At 40.6% G+C, this 15,446-nt stretch overlaps 1 protein-coding gene across 3 annotated transcripts in view; it reads left to right on the forward strand.

Annotated features, from left to right (window-relative positions):
• The first annotated feature begins 4,827 nt into the window (after positions 1-4,827).
• Positions 4,828-15,446, forward strand: part of AASS (aminoadipate-semialdehyde synthase) — an 88,117-nt gene continuing 77,498 nt past the window's right edge. The window contains exon 1 of one of the 3 annotated variants that reach the window (XM_037836282.1): positions 4,828-4,961. The gene's annotated coding sequence lies outside the window, so the exon portion shown is untranslated. The remainder of the gene's footprint in view (positions 4,962-15,446) is intronic. The other 2 variants (XM_037836284.1, XM_037836283.1) reach the window with 2 other exon arrangements.

Genomic DNA, 15,446 nt, shown 5'->3' on the forward strand with positions numbered 1-15,446 from the left:
AGTACCTGATCCAGACTGGGACTAGAAAGAAAAGTCCTGACTCTCTTGTTATCTCCCAGACCTAACCTGTTAGTTGTCTCCAAATCAAACCACCACCCACCCACCCCCTCAAATTACACATGTGTTTTATTTTTGCTTTAATTACTTCCTTCAATTTTTTTTTTTTCAGTCCTTCAAGGCATCAGCTCTTCTTATCATTGTGAAGCAGAATTCAACAAATGTTGGATTGTTGATCCACTAATGGGGAACGTGAGCTGGGTTTAGACCTTCATGAGACAGATTAGTTTTACCCTACTGATGATGTGTTGTTGCCATGGTAATCCTGCTCAGTATGAGAGGAACTGCAGGTACAGACATTTTGGTGTATGTGCTTGACTGAGGAGCCAATGGAGCAAAGCTACCGTCTGTGGGATTATGACTGAGTGCCTCTAAATTAGAATCCTGCCCAGGCAGAACAATACAGTAGCACCTTAGCGCCTCAGTTGTTTCATTCAGGAGAGGCTGGGTGGTAGGAGTACTGAATTTTCTTCCTTGATTTGAATACATTAGACCCATCATCTTTCAGTGAAGTATATCCCAAAATTTGCATTCCCCAAATTTGCTTATATTAATATAGCATAGAATTCTCACCCAACCCATAAAATAGAAACTTAATAATACTTGGTAAGTGTTATGCTTATTAGGCTCTGGGCCCTCACCCCACCCCCAGCCACCACCTCTGCCCTTAGGAATCCTGAAGGCTTAAAACTTCAAACTTTCCTGCTCCCAAGCCCCTCTCCCTCCTGCTTTCAAACCAGCCAATGGAAATCTGCCAACTACCCCCTTTCCCCAAAGTAGCCGCTGAAAGACTGCAAACCTAAACTTGCCAGCCTCCCCTTCCCTGGACAAAGAACTTCCTGCCAACCATCCTTTATAAGTCCTATGTTCCCTTGGTTCGGGGCTGTCGCCATTTTCTTAGGCTTCAGCCCGCCTGCACACTGTCGGACAATAAAACTCCTTTTGATTGACTGTTCATCTCTTCTCGATTGAAAAACCTAACAGTAAGCAGGAGGTGATGGGTAGCAAAATCCCCAGTGAGTTACATTTCCACACGCTTCTTTCAGGGATGTCATAGAACTTTGGGGAGTTTGGAATCTTAGAAACCAACAATGATCGACATGGAAATGCTCAAGGGCATATATTTTCTTGAATTTTTCTTAAGAAGGATCCCTAAGTGCTGTTAATCAGAGAGGTGAACTAGGCATTAGTTTTCTCTGCTTCTTTCATCTAAAGTTGGTGAAGAAACAACCCTCCAGGACATCACTATCTTCAAGTGGAACTTAATTTAAGTAATTGTTATTTAGAATTATCTGTGGGTGGTTTCTGCTCTTGTTTTATCTGATTGGATTTTTAAATTCCTTGAGGATAAGGAAGGTGTGTTTTATTCCCCAAATAATGTGGGAGTTAAGTAACAATAGTAATTATCATTTAAAACTTTTCTTTCCTAAACTTTTCTAATTTCATATAACATTTGATTTTGTACTTTCTGTCTATAAGAAACTTCTATTTCTAGTAAATAGAATAATTTATTTAAGGGGCCAGATTATAGGTGATATTTTAAAAGAACTGCTGTTCATGAAAGAAACATAAAGTTTTAAGAAATAAATAGAACAAATTTAGGAGCCCACTTGATTTCTTCCTCCTCCTCCTCTTCCTCTTCAGGAATTGATCATAAGATGGATTCATTTCAACAGGCATTTGCTAAACACTTTTTGTGCTGGAAATTTTCCTTTGAACTTTGCAGAACCTCTGCCCCTTTCTCCACTTGCTCTGTCCTTGGAGGTAAAAATCTATGGACTTTACCAATCAATTAGTGGAAAGCAGGGGACAAAAGGGCAGAAGAGTGAAGGAGGGTTATTCATTCCTTAGGCCAGCGGTCTGCAAATTATGGCTCACAGACCATATCTGGCCTGCAGTTTGTTTTTGTAAATAAAATTTCATTAGAATGCTCTTTCTGAGTTGTGGTAACCTTTCTTCCCTTTGCGCCTTTTAGGCCTAGGGACAATTCCTACTGTTGCTATCCCTGGGATGTGTCACCACATTTTTCTGCTGTCTTTAGCCCTGAGCTCACTTAATCCCTTCAAGGCTTCTAATTTACTCAGTTGGATTATGCTATCTGATTCCTGCTGAGACTCTGATTGGCACATTTAGTATATGCATAGAATTATGCTGGAGGCAGTGAAATAATCAAATGAGCAAAGGTGCAAAAGCAAGTATACTTGCTTTTATTAAGGGTCTTATGATATATATATATTTTTTAACAGTTTTATTCACACACCATAAAATCCATCCAAAGTGCATAATCAGTGGTTCTTGGTATATTCATAGAGTTGTACATTCATTACCACGATCAATTTGAGAACATTCTTATTACTCCAAAAAGAAAAGTCCTACACTCCCTCATAACCCACCTGTTACTGACACTTAGCATTAGTATAGTACCTTTGTTACAATTGATGAGTGACTATTATATTACTGAACTGATGACAGGGGAAGGGTAGAGATAAGACAAATAGAATAAATATAATAAAATAAAGACTGATAGGTACAATAAGAGAGGCAGATGCACACATGTGCTGTAGCCAAACATAGAGGGGAGAAACCACATCTAGCTGAAATATACAGGGAAGGTTTCATTGAGGAAATGGCATTTGTGCTGATCCTTAAAGGATAGGTTAGTTTTAAAGATGTGTACAGTTTCAGAAATGAGAATTACAGATAAGTGAAGAACATGAGATTTTGGAGGGAAATAAGTAATAATCACCAATTTCTTTAGCTAGACACTTGGCAAAGCACTCTGGCTATTATCTCATTTTATTCTCATAATGACCTCCTGGCGCAGTTATTGTTATTACCTTAATAGCTGATAAGGGAATCAAAGTTTTTAAAAAAGTTAAGTAACTTGCCCATAATTTATGGCTTGAGGGGGAAAAGTAAGGATTCTGACCCAGACTCTTAATCCTTAGGGAGGTAGTGAAGCATAGATTGTATTTTAGTGTTGGTCTTGAGCTGGTTTTGCTACAGTGTAATGTGTATGAAGATAAGGAGCAGAAACAATGCAGAAAATGTTGGTTTTGACTGCATCTTGAACTCCAACACTGTCTGAAGAGCTTTCAGCTATATTCTACGAGTACAGGGTAGCCACTGAGAACTTTTGTGCAGGCAGACAAAATGATCAGCATTGTGTCCTTAAGGTAGAACTGAGGCAAATTTGGTATTTCAGTGTTGGCTAGGTGGTAACTGAAAGTTTGGGAACAGAGGAAAAAGGGAAAGTTTCAGAGGAAAGATAACAAATCTGATTTCAAATATGTGAGGCTAGAGATATAATGGAAAATTCCAACTTCCAGTGCAATTTCTAATTTTTTTCCCTGTAACTGGAGATGGGAGTGAGGTTAGAATGTTCTGGGCTTTAGACTATTGATAAGAGAGTTCAGTAGCTAAACTTATCTGTGGCAGGTATTACAAAGATGTAAGTGATGGGGAAAGTTGAAGAAAGCTGACCACGGCCCTGAAAAAGTTAAGAATCTTTCATTTAAGGGTGAATGGAGGAAGAGGCATCAGCCATTGAAGTTCATCATAAAAGCCAAAGGAGGCCAGTTCCAAGAAGGAAGGAAAGAGAGGCTGTCAGCAGTATTGATTATGGCAGACATGTTGAGAAGTAGCTGTTGAATTTGAAAACTCAGTACTGGCCTTTAAGAAAGGAATGTCAGTATGGTGGTTGGGGTGGAAGTCCTGGTGCAAGGCAGAGTGGAAGTTTCTTTCCTGTCTCCCCTTCCATTTACACTAGCCCCAAACCTAATAATCTTTCATTATGCTTCTATTTTTCTGTTTGCCCCCTCCCCAAGTCCCATCGAGTCAAGCTTGATAATTTTCATGAGACATATCCAGGTTCTGATATAGTCTTGAAAATTATTTGCTTCCAGGATGCTGCCAGATATGGTAGGTTAAATTTGGGAAGTATCCTACTCTCAGGAACACATTGACAAGTCCTTTCTCATGGTGTATTAATTCTGTTAATCTTATCCTTACTATTTCGAGTTTCAAAACATGAATTCTGTGGTACCTAAATCCTGAGGCTCATAGGATGTATTTTAATCTCTTTAAGCACTAACTAATTTAAACATATGTATAAGCGTATATGTGCTTGTATCTACTGTTCTTTAATGCCCCCCCTTCAACAGGAAAAATCAGGATGGGGTATGGAGTGTGTGTGCGCCAAACATATTTCTCTTTGTGTTATGATGCTAGGGCTAGTTTTTATGAAATATGTTTATCCATGTCCCTTTAGGGCTACGTGGTCAGTAATTTCCAAGAACACTGGACTTTGTCTTGTACACATGGACTCTTACTATTCACTGGATGTGGATACGTTACACTTAATCTCTTAATGTCTCAGTGTGCCAGGATTTAAAACTTCTAAGAATTGTCATTGGCTAGTTATGAGACCGTGAAAACACTTTGAAAAGTGCACAAGGCTACAAAAATGTGAGACGTGTGCGCTAGCAACTTTCTTCCAGGAAATATGCACATCTATTTAGCATGTAATGCCCAGATCGATTTTCATCCTTCTCCGGGACGTCCCGCCTTTCCTTTGCCGCGGGAAAACCTGGTCAATAACTATCCGAGGACGTAACGCACTTGGCGGAAGACGCAGGTCAGAGATCTCAAAAGCTTTTTGGGGAGGAGCAGGGGTAGGGCATGACCTGGCAGCGCCGCCGATTGGCTGCGGAGGAGGTTGTTCCCTCAGGGCGGCAGCCGATTCGCTGCGGGAGGGAGCGGCATGACGTCCTCAGAAGTTGAGCAAACTCTTCCTCCTTTCCAGCCCGGTATCCCAATTTTTTTTCGGAATTTGGAACCTACCCGTCCCTGACCCCGAAGCTCAGAGGAGAAGGGGGTCCAGTCCGCGGCCCAGAGGGGAAGAGGTGAGCAGGGGAGCCGGGCGGGGACTGAGCAGATGGGCGGATGGACTGAGCCAGCGGGATGCGCTTGGAGATCGCTGGCCGGACCCGGGCTGCCCCGCCGGGAGGGCGAACCAGTCGGCTTCTTCTCTCCCCGCGCCGCCCGGCGGCCCGGGGGGCTCGGCTGACTCCGGCTTTGGCAGGGCGGGGCGTGGGGGAGAGGGTGGCGTGCGTTTGGGCCTCCCTGCCAGTCCTCGGCTCCGAGTGCTTCCAGGCGAGCTAGCGAGGAAGGGCCGTCGGCGCTGCTTCGGAATTTCTGAATAGTTAGGGCAAAGGAATGGCAATTCGGATTTTTTTTTTTTTTTTTTTTTTTACTCTTTTCGATGGAAAGAGACAGTTTCTCGGAAGTAGGGGATTGGTGTTGAAGCTGCAGAACGGACACCCTGTTTATTCTTGCATAGTATGCCTAGTTGGGCGGGCTGGCTGCGGAGAGTGGTTGATGGAGACTGGGGGGACTAACACTCCCACCCTAATAGGCACCGTTACTGATTTACCTGTCCCTTAAAATGACCTTTTTAACTCCTGCCTGCTTAGTCCGACTCTGACGCAAAACTTCTCACCTGGCCATAGTTAAGAGCACAGTTAGAGTAATATTCTCTCATCTCTTGTAGCAAAGGTACCACATTAATGCAAAATGTTAAAAATGGGAAGGGCATATGGGAACTTATGTTTTGCATGATCCTTCTGTAAACCTACAACTTCTCTAATAAAACACAAAACAAGACAAAACAAAACAAAAAACTTCTCACCCTGGCGATCTTGGCCTCGCCATTCTCTCTGAGGCCCTCTAGCAGTTGCTGCTTCTTGTCCAGACTCACAGAAAATAGAGATGAGAAAGCTGGGGCCTTGGATGCAGCCTCCTGAGCTAGTGCTGGTGGGAGCCCCCAGGGGCTGTGTAGGCCAGTGTGAGCCCTCCTAGGGTGGGGTGGGGTGGGAGGTGCAGGGGGAGGGGAGGAGAGAGGGGAGTAGGAGCAGTGTATTACCTACCCTGCTTGATCTGATGGGGTGAATGTCCTGACAATTTCCAGAAGAGATGTGCTTTTCAGACATTGACTTCAGGAGAGAGAGAGATTGAGAGAGAGAAAGAGAGATTGAGAGAGAGAGAGAAAGGAAGAGAGAGGGTGAGAGAGAAGAGAGAGAGAGTTACTTTAGTAATCTGAATAAAGTTTAACACTTTTGGTGTTGTGGATCATTCAGTTATTGGAATGTGGGGGAAGGTGCAACTATGATTATTCTGATGTAGCTATACTTTCTGACTCAGGCAGTGTGGCTTTGGAATGTTCTATAAAAAAAGTTCACTCTTGGCACTTGTGTGCACACACACTTGTAGATAATCGTATTTCTTATCAGTCTCACTTGTGTGACCAGAAATATACTTTGGTTTATTTGTAGCTAAAATTTTCTCTTCTCACTGTTTCTTTATTTAAGCATTAATAGACCTGCTTTCAGAATTTTGGAATATGATCTTTGGTGTGTAAGCAGTCACCATTTAACAAAAAAGTTTTTTTTTTTTCAAAACTCTTCTTTTACTCTTTTTTTTCCATAGAAATGACATTACAAACAGTCATAAGTGTCCTAGATTATCTCACAGAAAATTTTGTGCATTTCACGGAATTATAGAAATACTGAGTATTTGCAATAGAGAATAATTAAAAACATTTTTACTATATTCATTGAATCTAAGATTCAATCAGTTGTAAGACACATCCCTATTTCAGAGATGCTAAAATATAATAAAAAAGTCTTAAATTTGATGAAATACAATATTAAAATGGTAATTTATCTTGAACACCCATGCCTAAAGGGTGAAGTTTAAGACAGGGTTCATTGGGCTCCAGTTTTTTCAGGAAAATGTTCAGGGTGGAATTGATGTAAGGCCACATTGTAGTGTGACAAAGAGGAATTAAAGGTAGTGTCTTCTGTTAGCAGCTGTGGTTGTGCTCAGCTTGGAGAAGTGGACAGGCATAGAGCCTTTTTCTTTTCTTAATATTTACTGAATACTTAATGTGATGCAGACAGTATTCTCAGTACTTTCCAATCTCACAACAGCCCTGAGAGGTAGATAATGACCTACCATTTTGCAGGTAAGGCATAGAGAGGTTAAGATACGGGCCAACAAGCCAAAGGGTAAAGGTTGAAACTGATTGTGTTTTAAAACTTCAACTTCCGTGTGAGACCAAGGGAAGAGATATCTATTTGGTACAGGATCTAAATTTTCTAAATGGTACAACTCTACAGTCGATTTGTTCAAACACCACAATTGCATGGAACTTTGAATAGGAAGTGAGATACAGTAGGTTAGTATAGGCTGGAGTGAAATAGTGACACATCCCAGAGTAATTTGGGCAGATAATAAAAAATATATTTACAGCCTCCCCCTCCCCAGCCCCGAGGATCTGGGGGAAGGTGTGGACGTGTTGGACATCCTCACCTGGACGGGTGTTGATGTTGTCACAAACATTGGGACTGGTGGTTTGATGTGCTGAGCCCTTGATCATGGGACTTGCCCTTATGAAGCTCGTTACCACAAAGGAGAGTCTAAACTTGCATGTAGTTGTGCCTAAGAGTCTCCCCCTGAGTACCTCTTTGTTGCTCAGATGTGGCCCTCTCTCTCTCTAACTGAGCCATCTCGACAGGTGAACTCGCTGCCCTCCCCACTACGTGGGACCCGACTCCCAGGGTTGTAAATCTCCCTGGCAATGCAGAATATGACTCCCGGGGATGAATGTGGACCTGGCATCGTGGGACTGAGAGCATCTTCTTGACCAAAAGGGGGATGCAAAATGAGACGAAATAGTTTCAGTGGCTGAGAGATTTCAAATGGAGTCGAGAGGTCACTCTGGTGGACGTTCTTATGCACTATATAGATAACACCTCTTAGGTTTTAATGTATTGGAATAGCTAGAAGTAAATACCTGAAACTACCAAACTCCAGCCCAGCAGTCTGGACTCCTGAAGACAATTATATAATGATGTAGATTACAAGGGGTGACAGTGTGATTGTGAAGACCTTGTGGATCACACCCCCTTTATCTAGTGTATGGATGAGCAGAAAAATGGGGATAAAAACTAAAGGACAAATGGTGTGGGATGGGGGGATGATTTGGGTGTTCTTTTTTCACTTTTATTTTTTATTCTTGTTCTGGTTCTTTCTGATGTAAGGAAAATGTTCAGAGATAGATTGTGATGATGAACGCATAACTATGTTATCATACTGTGGACAGTAGATTGTATACCATGGATGATTGTATGGTGTATGAATGTATTTCAATAAAACTGAATTTAATTAAAAAAAAAAAAAAAGATACGGGCCAAGGTCACATAGTAAGTTGGGGAGCTGAGGTATGAACCCAGGTCATTTGTGGAGGAGAGGAGCCAGTATGCTTTTGAGGTATTCATTTCCTGTTGTAAGTCTTCCTCCTCATAGTGGTTTTTAGTGTTTTGTTTCTCTGTTTATTGTACTTTAGCTGGATGTTCATAAGTCAGAGTACCTATATATGTTCTAAAACTCTAATGTTCTTTTGTAATCCACGTTGCCCAGGTTACTACGATGCTTACTAGAATCAGAATATTAGATCTGAAAGGGACTAGTCCATCTTGATGAGGAAACTGAGGTCCAGAGAAGGAATCCCACAGCTAGTTATATGGCTCAGCTCTTAGCTCTGGGTTTTCTTACCACTTGATGCTACATTTCATAACATTCAGTGGACTATGAGGTCTTTGCAGACAATAGTCCCTGACCTTCATGTGTCTATTTTTGTTTTCTCTGCTTCATAGGTCTTTATGATCATTTAAATTTGCCCACTTGTTCATTCTTTCTTAACACGTTAATTGAGGTTCTACTATGTGCAGTCACTGAGAATACAAAGACGAATAAAATACAGTTCCTACCAATAAGTAAGCAGATTAGTATTTTTGATTAGACTTCAAATTCAGCACTAACTTTGCATTCCATCTTGGTGAGACTAAATTTGTGGGCCAGAGACCACTGAAGTAATGGGTCCTATGTCTTTGGATAACTTTGAGTAGGTGAGGTGGGTTTGGGAAAATAAGAATATTTTTAGATCAGTTTACTTAATGGTAATAGTTTGCTCAAAGTTTACTTTTTTTTTTTTTTTTTTCCTTTTTCTTTTTCTTTCTGGTAAATATTTCTTAAAGTGGAAGCATTAAGAAAAATGTACTCAAGCAACAGGAAGAGAAGGTGTGGTGGCCAGTGTTGCTGCATGCCCAGGCCCTGTTCTAGCAAGCTTTGGAGTTGAGAAGGATTTGCATTTGTTCTAGGCTATCACCGGGTACTCTGTCCATTCTGGAACTCTTTGGAGCTTCCCTGGCATATTATAGCCTAGATACTAAGTATGTAATGTGGGCCAAGACTCACAGCCAGTGAGCTGCCCACACTTATTTATAGACACTGTGGCTCCCTAGGGAATCATGGCTTTTTAAATATATTTGCACTTTAGAATGAACTGGAAAGGTGGATAGAAATCACTTGCCTTTTGCATCCATTAAGTTATGTACTTTATTGTGAATTCAAATCAAGGTTATTTTACCTATTCTTAGTCTCTGATAAATAAATATTTATTTAATCAGGATGTATGCCTGATTATTACAAATAATTTGGCATCAAGGAATCTTCCCATGTGATTTGATAGTTTTGGGTTGGAGTCACTGAATTGTGGTGTAGTAGAATTATTTTAAAGATCTAAACTATAAGGACAAGGAACAGATTCCTGACTACGGAGGCTAGAAATGGAACATTTGGCCTTGATCTCTTTGGTAATGAATTTGTAATCCTTTATATATGTTCCAGTGAAAGTAACAGAAATTAGGAAAAGCTATACCTAATTATTTTGTACTTAAACTCTTGTTTTCTTGTGCATTGTTCTGGTGGATAGGTGGTTTGTGAGTTTAAAAAGTTCTCTGGCTATGTCAGTTCCCTGGGAAGGTTAAAAGAGTTAAAGGATTTTTATTATTTGATGGAGAAACAATAGTTATGATGTCAGGTCTCTTCATCCACCCCACCCCCTCATGAAAACTATGCAAATCAAATAAATCATTTGATAGTCTAAGTATTTGTCTTAGTCTCCCAGGGCTACTGTACCAAAGTCCCAGAGACTAGTTGGCTTAAACAACAGAAATTTATTGTCTCACAGTTCTTGGAGGCTAGAAGTCAGGTGTGGCAAGGCCTTGCTTCCTCCGAAGTCTAGGGTTCTGGAGGTGGCTGGCATTCCATGGTGTCCTTGGCTTGTGGCATAATTCAATATCTGCCTCCATCACCTGTCTGTCTGTTTGTCTCTCTCTCTCTCTGTCTCTGTCTCTGTCTCTCTTTCTCATCTGTGTCCAGTTTCCTCTACTTGTAAGGACACCAGTCCTCTTATATTAGGGTCCACCCTAATCCAGTTTCGTCTAATCTTAACTAATAATTTCTTCAAAGATCTTATTACCAAACAGGATCACATTCATAGGACCCGGGGTTAGGACTTGAATATATCATTTTGGGGTACACAATTCAATGAATAGTAGTAGTAGTACATAAAGAGTGGCAGAGAAGAGTTTAATTGCGTTGCAATGAATTTTTTTTTTTAAATTAATTTATTTTTTATTGGGATTGTTCACATACCATACAATTATCCAAAGATCCAAAGTGTACAGTTAGTTGCCCCTGGTACCATCATAAGGCTGTGCATCCATCACTACAGTTAACTTTTGTTCAATTTTTAGAACATTTTCATTACTCCAAAGAAGAAATAAAGAAAAAGGAAACTCAAATCCTCCCATATCTCTAACCACCCCCCATCCATTGTTGACTGGTAGTATTGGTATAGTACATTTGTTACTTCTGATGAAAGAATGTTAAAATACTACTAATTGTAGTATATAATTTGCAATAGGTATATGCTTTTTCCCTATATGCCCCTCTATTATTAACTTCTAGTTGTAGTGTCATACATTTGTTCTGTTTCATGAAGGTGATTTCTAATATTTGCACAGTTAATCTTGGACATTGGCTAACACAGGGTTTACTGTTTTATACATTCCCATCTTTTAACCTCCAGCTTTCCTTCTGGTGACATACATGACTCTGACCTTCCCCTTTCCACCACATTCATGCACCATTCAGCACTTAGTTATTCTCACAACGTCATTTCCAAACATTTAAATTCATCCTAGTTGAACATTCTGCTCATACTAAGCAACTGCTCCCCATTCTTGAGCCTCATTCTATGTCTTGGCAACTTTATATTTCATGTCTATGTTATATGTTATAATCAGTTCCTATCAGTGAGACCCTGCAATATTTGTCCTTATGTGTCTGGTTTATTTCACTCAGTATATTGCCCTCAAGTTTTCGTCATCAACCCATTTTTTTTTTAAGATGGTTTGTTCATACGCCATACATTCCATCCTAAGTAAACAATCGATGGTTCCCTGTATAGTCACATATTTATGTGTTCACCACCCTCACCACTATCTATATAAGGACAATACATTTCTTCCACAAAGGAGGAGGAAGAGTCAAAGAAGGTAGAGAGGCAAAAGAAAAAGAAAAAAGAAAGAGAGAGAGAGAGAAAAAAAAACATGACAGCTAGGAAGCAGCAAAAGGAAAGATAACCTTAGATCAAAGTGGCATAAAGAGTCAGACACCACCACCAATGCCAAGAGTCTCACACCCCTCCACTATGCCCCCCTCTTATCTGCATTTACCTTGGTATATTGCCTTTGTTACATTAAAGGAAGCAGAATACAATGTTTCTGTTAATTATAGTCTCTAGTTTACGTTGATTGTATTTTCCCCCAATACCTCCCTATTTTTAACACCTTTCAAGGTTGACATTCGTTTGTTCTCCCTTGTGAAAAAACATATTTGTACATTTTATCGCAATTGTTGAACACTCTAGGTTTCACTGAGTTATACAGTCCCAGTCTTTATCTTTCCTCTTTTCTTCTGGTGTCCCACATGCTCCTAACCTTCCTCTTTCAACCATATTCATAGTTATCTTTGTTTGGAGTACTTACATGGCTGTACTACCATTATCCAAAATTGTGTTCCAAACCTCTCACTCCTGTCTTTTCCTATCAGTCTGTAGTGCTCCCTTTAGTATTTCCTGTAGGGCAGGTATCTTGCTTACAAACTCTCTCATTGTCTGTTTGTCAGAGGATATTTTAAGCTCTCCCTCATATTTGAAGGACAGTTTTGCCGGATATAGGATTCTTGGTTGGCGGTTTTTCTCTTTCAGTATCTTAAATATATCACACCACTTCCTTCTTGCCTCCATGGTTTCTGCTGAGAAATCGGCACATAGTCTTGTTAAGCTTCCTTTGTATGTGATGGATCACTTTTCTCTTGCTGCTTTCAGGATTCTCTCTGTCTTTGACATTTGATAATCTGATTATTAAGTGTCCCGGCGTAGGCCTATTCAGATCTATTCTGTTTGGAGTATGCTGCGCTTCTTGGATCTGTAATTTTATGTCTTTCATAAGAGATGGGAAATTTTCCTTGATTATTTCCTCTATTATTGCTTCTGCCTGCCCCTTTTCCCTTCTTCTCCTTCTGGGACACCAATGATATGTACATTCTTGTATTTCATTTTGTCCTTAAGTTTCCGGAGACCTTGCTCATATTTTTCCATTCTTTTCTCTATCTGTTCTTTTGTGTGTAGGCTTTCAGGTGCCTTGTTCTCCAGTTCCTGGGTGTTTTCTTCTGCCTCTTGAGATCTGCTGTTGTATGTTTCTATCGTGTCTTTCATCTCTTGTGTTGTGCCTTTCATTTCCATAGATTTCTGCCAGTTGTTTTTTCGAACTTTCGATTTCTACCTTATGTGCACCCAGTGTTTTCTTTATAGCCTTTATCTCTTTTGCCATATCTTCTCTAAACTTTTGGAATTAATTTAGCATTAGCTGTATAAATTCCTGTATCTCAGTTGAAGTGTAAGTTTGTTCCTTTGACTGGGCCATAACTTTGTTTTTCTTAGTGTAGGTTGTAGTTTTCTGTTGTCTAGACATCTGACCTCCTTGGCCACCCCAATCAGGTTTTCCCAGATGAGAACAGGCTCAGGTCCCAGAAGGAGGAAATATTCAGTATCTGGTTTCCCTGATGGTGTGTCTTAGAGGATTGACACACCCTGTGCTTTTCTGCCCAACAGATGGCGCCGGTTAGCCTGTCACTCCAGACTGGTGTATGGAGGTGTGGCCCGTGGCTGTTCTCCCCCAGGCTCTGAGGTCTGGTTCTGAATGGAAGGCGGGTAGTAGAGCTGGGCCCTGGCTCTTTCCTCTTGGGAAGATAAGCCCCTTAGAGAGAGGTAATTTGCATATAAATATGTTCTTTGTTTCTCTGACTCTGCTATCTTCACCCTTGTCTGGGTCAGAGTGCTGCGAATTTAAAATGGCTGAGGCTTTCTCTACTGCAGAGCACTGGGAGCCCAAAACAGTTGAGGCTTTCTCCACTGAGCCACCCAGGTTGAGAGAGAAAGGGACAGAAAGCTTCATTTTAGGGTCAGTCTATGGCCCTCAGATTCACCCGCCAGCCAGAGATAGCACCTGATCCTTTGGGCTCCCTGTCCCAAGACAGATAATGTCCCCTGGCTCTCCAAGGTCAGTCATCACCAAAAGCCTCTGTCTGCTTGTTGGGGATTCGCAGTCTCTATTGAGCGGTTAACATTAAAACCCCAGTTGGAGCTGGGCTGAGGTATATTCACTTGTTCAGAGAGTGTTGCTCTCTATCACAGTGAGGCTTTGCAGTTCAGGCTGCCCTGAGGGAGGGAATCTTGGCTGAGGTCCATGGTTTTTACTCATAGATTTTGTGCTGCGACCTCGGGCGTTCCTCCCAATTCAGGTTGGTGTATGATGAGTGGACAGTCATGTTTGTCTCCCTGCAGTTATTCTAGGCTATTTACTAGTTGTTACTGTTTATTAGTTGTTCCAGGGGAACTAACTAGCTTCCACTCTTCTCTATGCTGCTATCTTTGCTCCCTCACATTACAATGAAAAGTTTTTTTGATCAGAACAGCAGTCTATATTATTATGGCTCATCCATAGGGGCTTGGAAAATGTTTTTTATGAATCATGGAAAATCCCTTATCTCTCTGGGCCTCACTATCTTCATTTGTAATATTAGGTTTCAGATTATGGTCTCTCAGGTCCATTCTGACTCTAATACGCAGTTATAATCTATAATTGATAATTTGCCATTAGATTTTGATTGTGATGCTTATATTAGATAAAACTCCCCTGTCCTGCCCCTGTTTGACCTCATAAAAATGAGCAGGAACTGTATTGCTGCTTCTTTATGTCTTTACTACATATCTAACATCATGCTATGCATACCTAAAGTGCCCCCAGAGTATTTTTATGGGGGCACCGCTCCCATAATTAGTGGGTGGAAAATTCCAATTTGATAAATCTATCAAGAATTTTTCTAGCATTTATTATATTTTTATTTAAATGTTAGAAAATATTTATGCTGGAAACAAATGACTGGTTACTATTATATAAATATATGCAATTGGAAAAAAGACTATCTGAAAGGAACTTCCCAACCGTACATGAGATCCTCTGGCCTGTGGATGATTTTTCCTCAGATATAATCTGTTATGAATATATCTCTCAAAATCTGCTTTGGTTCTTTCATGTGATTTAGGGTGACGATGTGCTCAGTGACCTTGAGGTATCTCCTGGTCACCAAAAGAAAATTGTAGGATATGTCTGGAATGCCGAGCTCTGTTTTTATCTAATTTTCTCTTGGAAAAGATAGAAAATATTGATAACATTTAAACATGTTTCCAAACCTGTTTCTCATATGTACATTGCAAAAATAGATTATTAGTAAAGTAAAAGAAATTATTCCCCACCTTGAGAGACGACCGAAATAACTTTGTATCTTGACACTCTCCTGTGGCTATTCTCCGATTGTCTTCCTGTCTCATTAAATCTGTGTGCAATTCACTCTAATGATCCTATTAATTTTAGAGACATTTCAAATCAAACCATGTACCTTAGTGCTATTCTTGTTTTACAAAACCATAGAAAAGAAATACTTTTAATTTCATTTTTATAATATTTGAAACATTGATCCTTCATGTGTTGAAGGGAAAACTGATTCAGATTTGGTAGGGGAAGGGTCCTGTGCCCCACACCTGCCTACTTGACACTTCTCTTCTGGTTGTCTTTTTTTAATTTTCCTCCTCCTTATCCTCCCTAGTGCTTTCTTTTTCTTTGCATCTCCTTCACTTGCTTTTCCACATCCTCCTTGCTGCGCTGCAGGCTGTCATTAGCACCCAGCATGTCAGGTAACCTCAGGAGAGCTGGTGGGTGAGCAAGGAGTCTCCCTGCCCTGCTTCACTGAAGGCATTGTCAGAAATACACATTGAGTTTACTTCCTGCTAGTCTTGGAAAAGACCACAAAATCCAGGACAGGGAAATCTAGGATTTCACAGGATGTCCAGCCCCACC

Source organism: Choloepus didactylus, chromosome 5 (assembly GCF_015220235.1).
Source record: "Choloepus didactylus isolate mChoDid1 chromosome 5, mChoDid1.pri, whole genome shotgun sequence".
Taxonomy (NCBI): domain Eukaryota; kingdom Metazoa; phylum Chordata; class Mammalia; order Pilosa; family Megalonychidae; genus Choloepus; species Choloepus didactylus.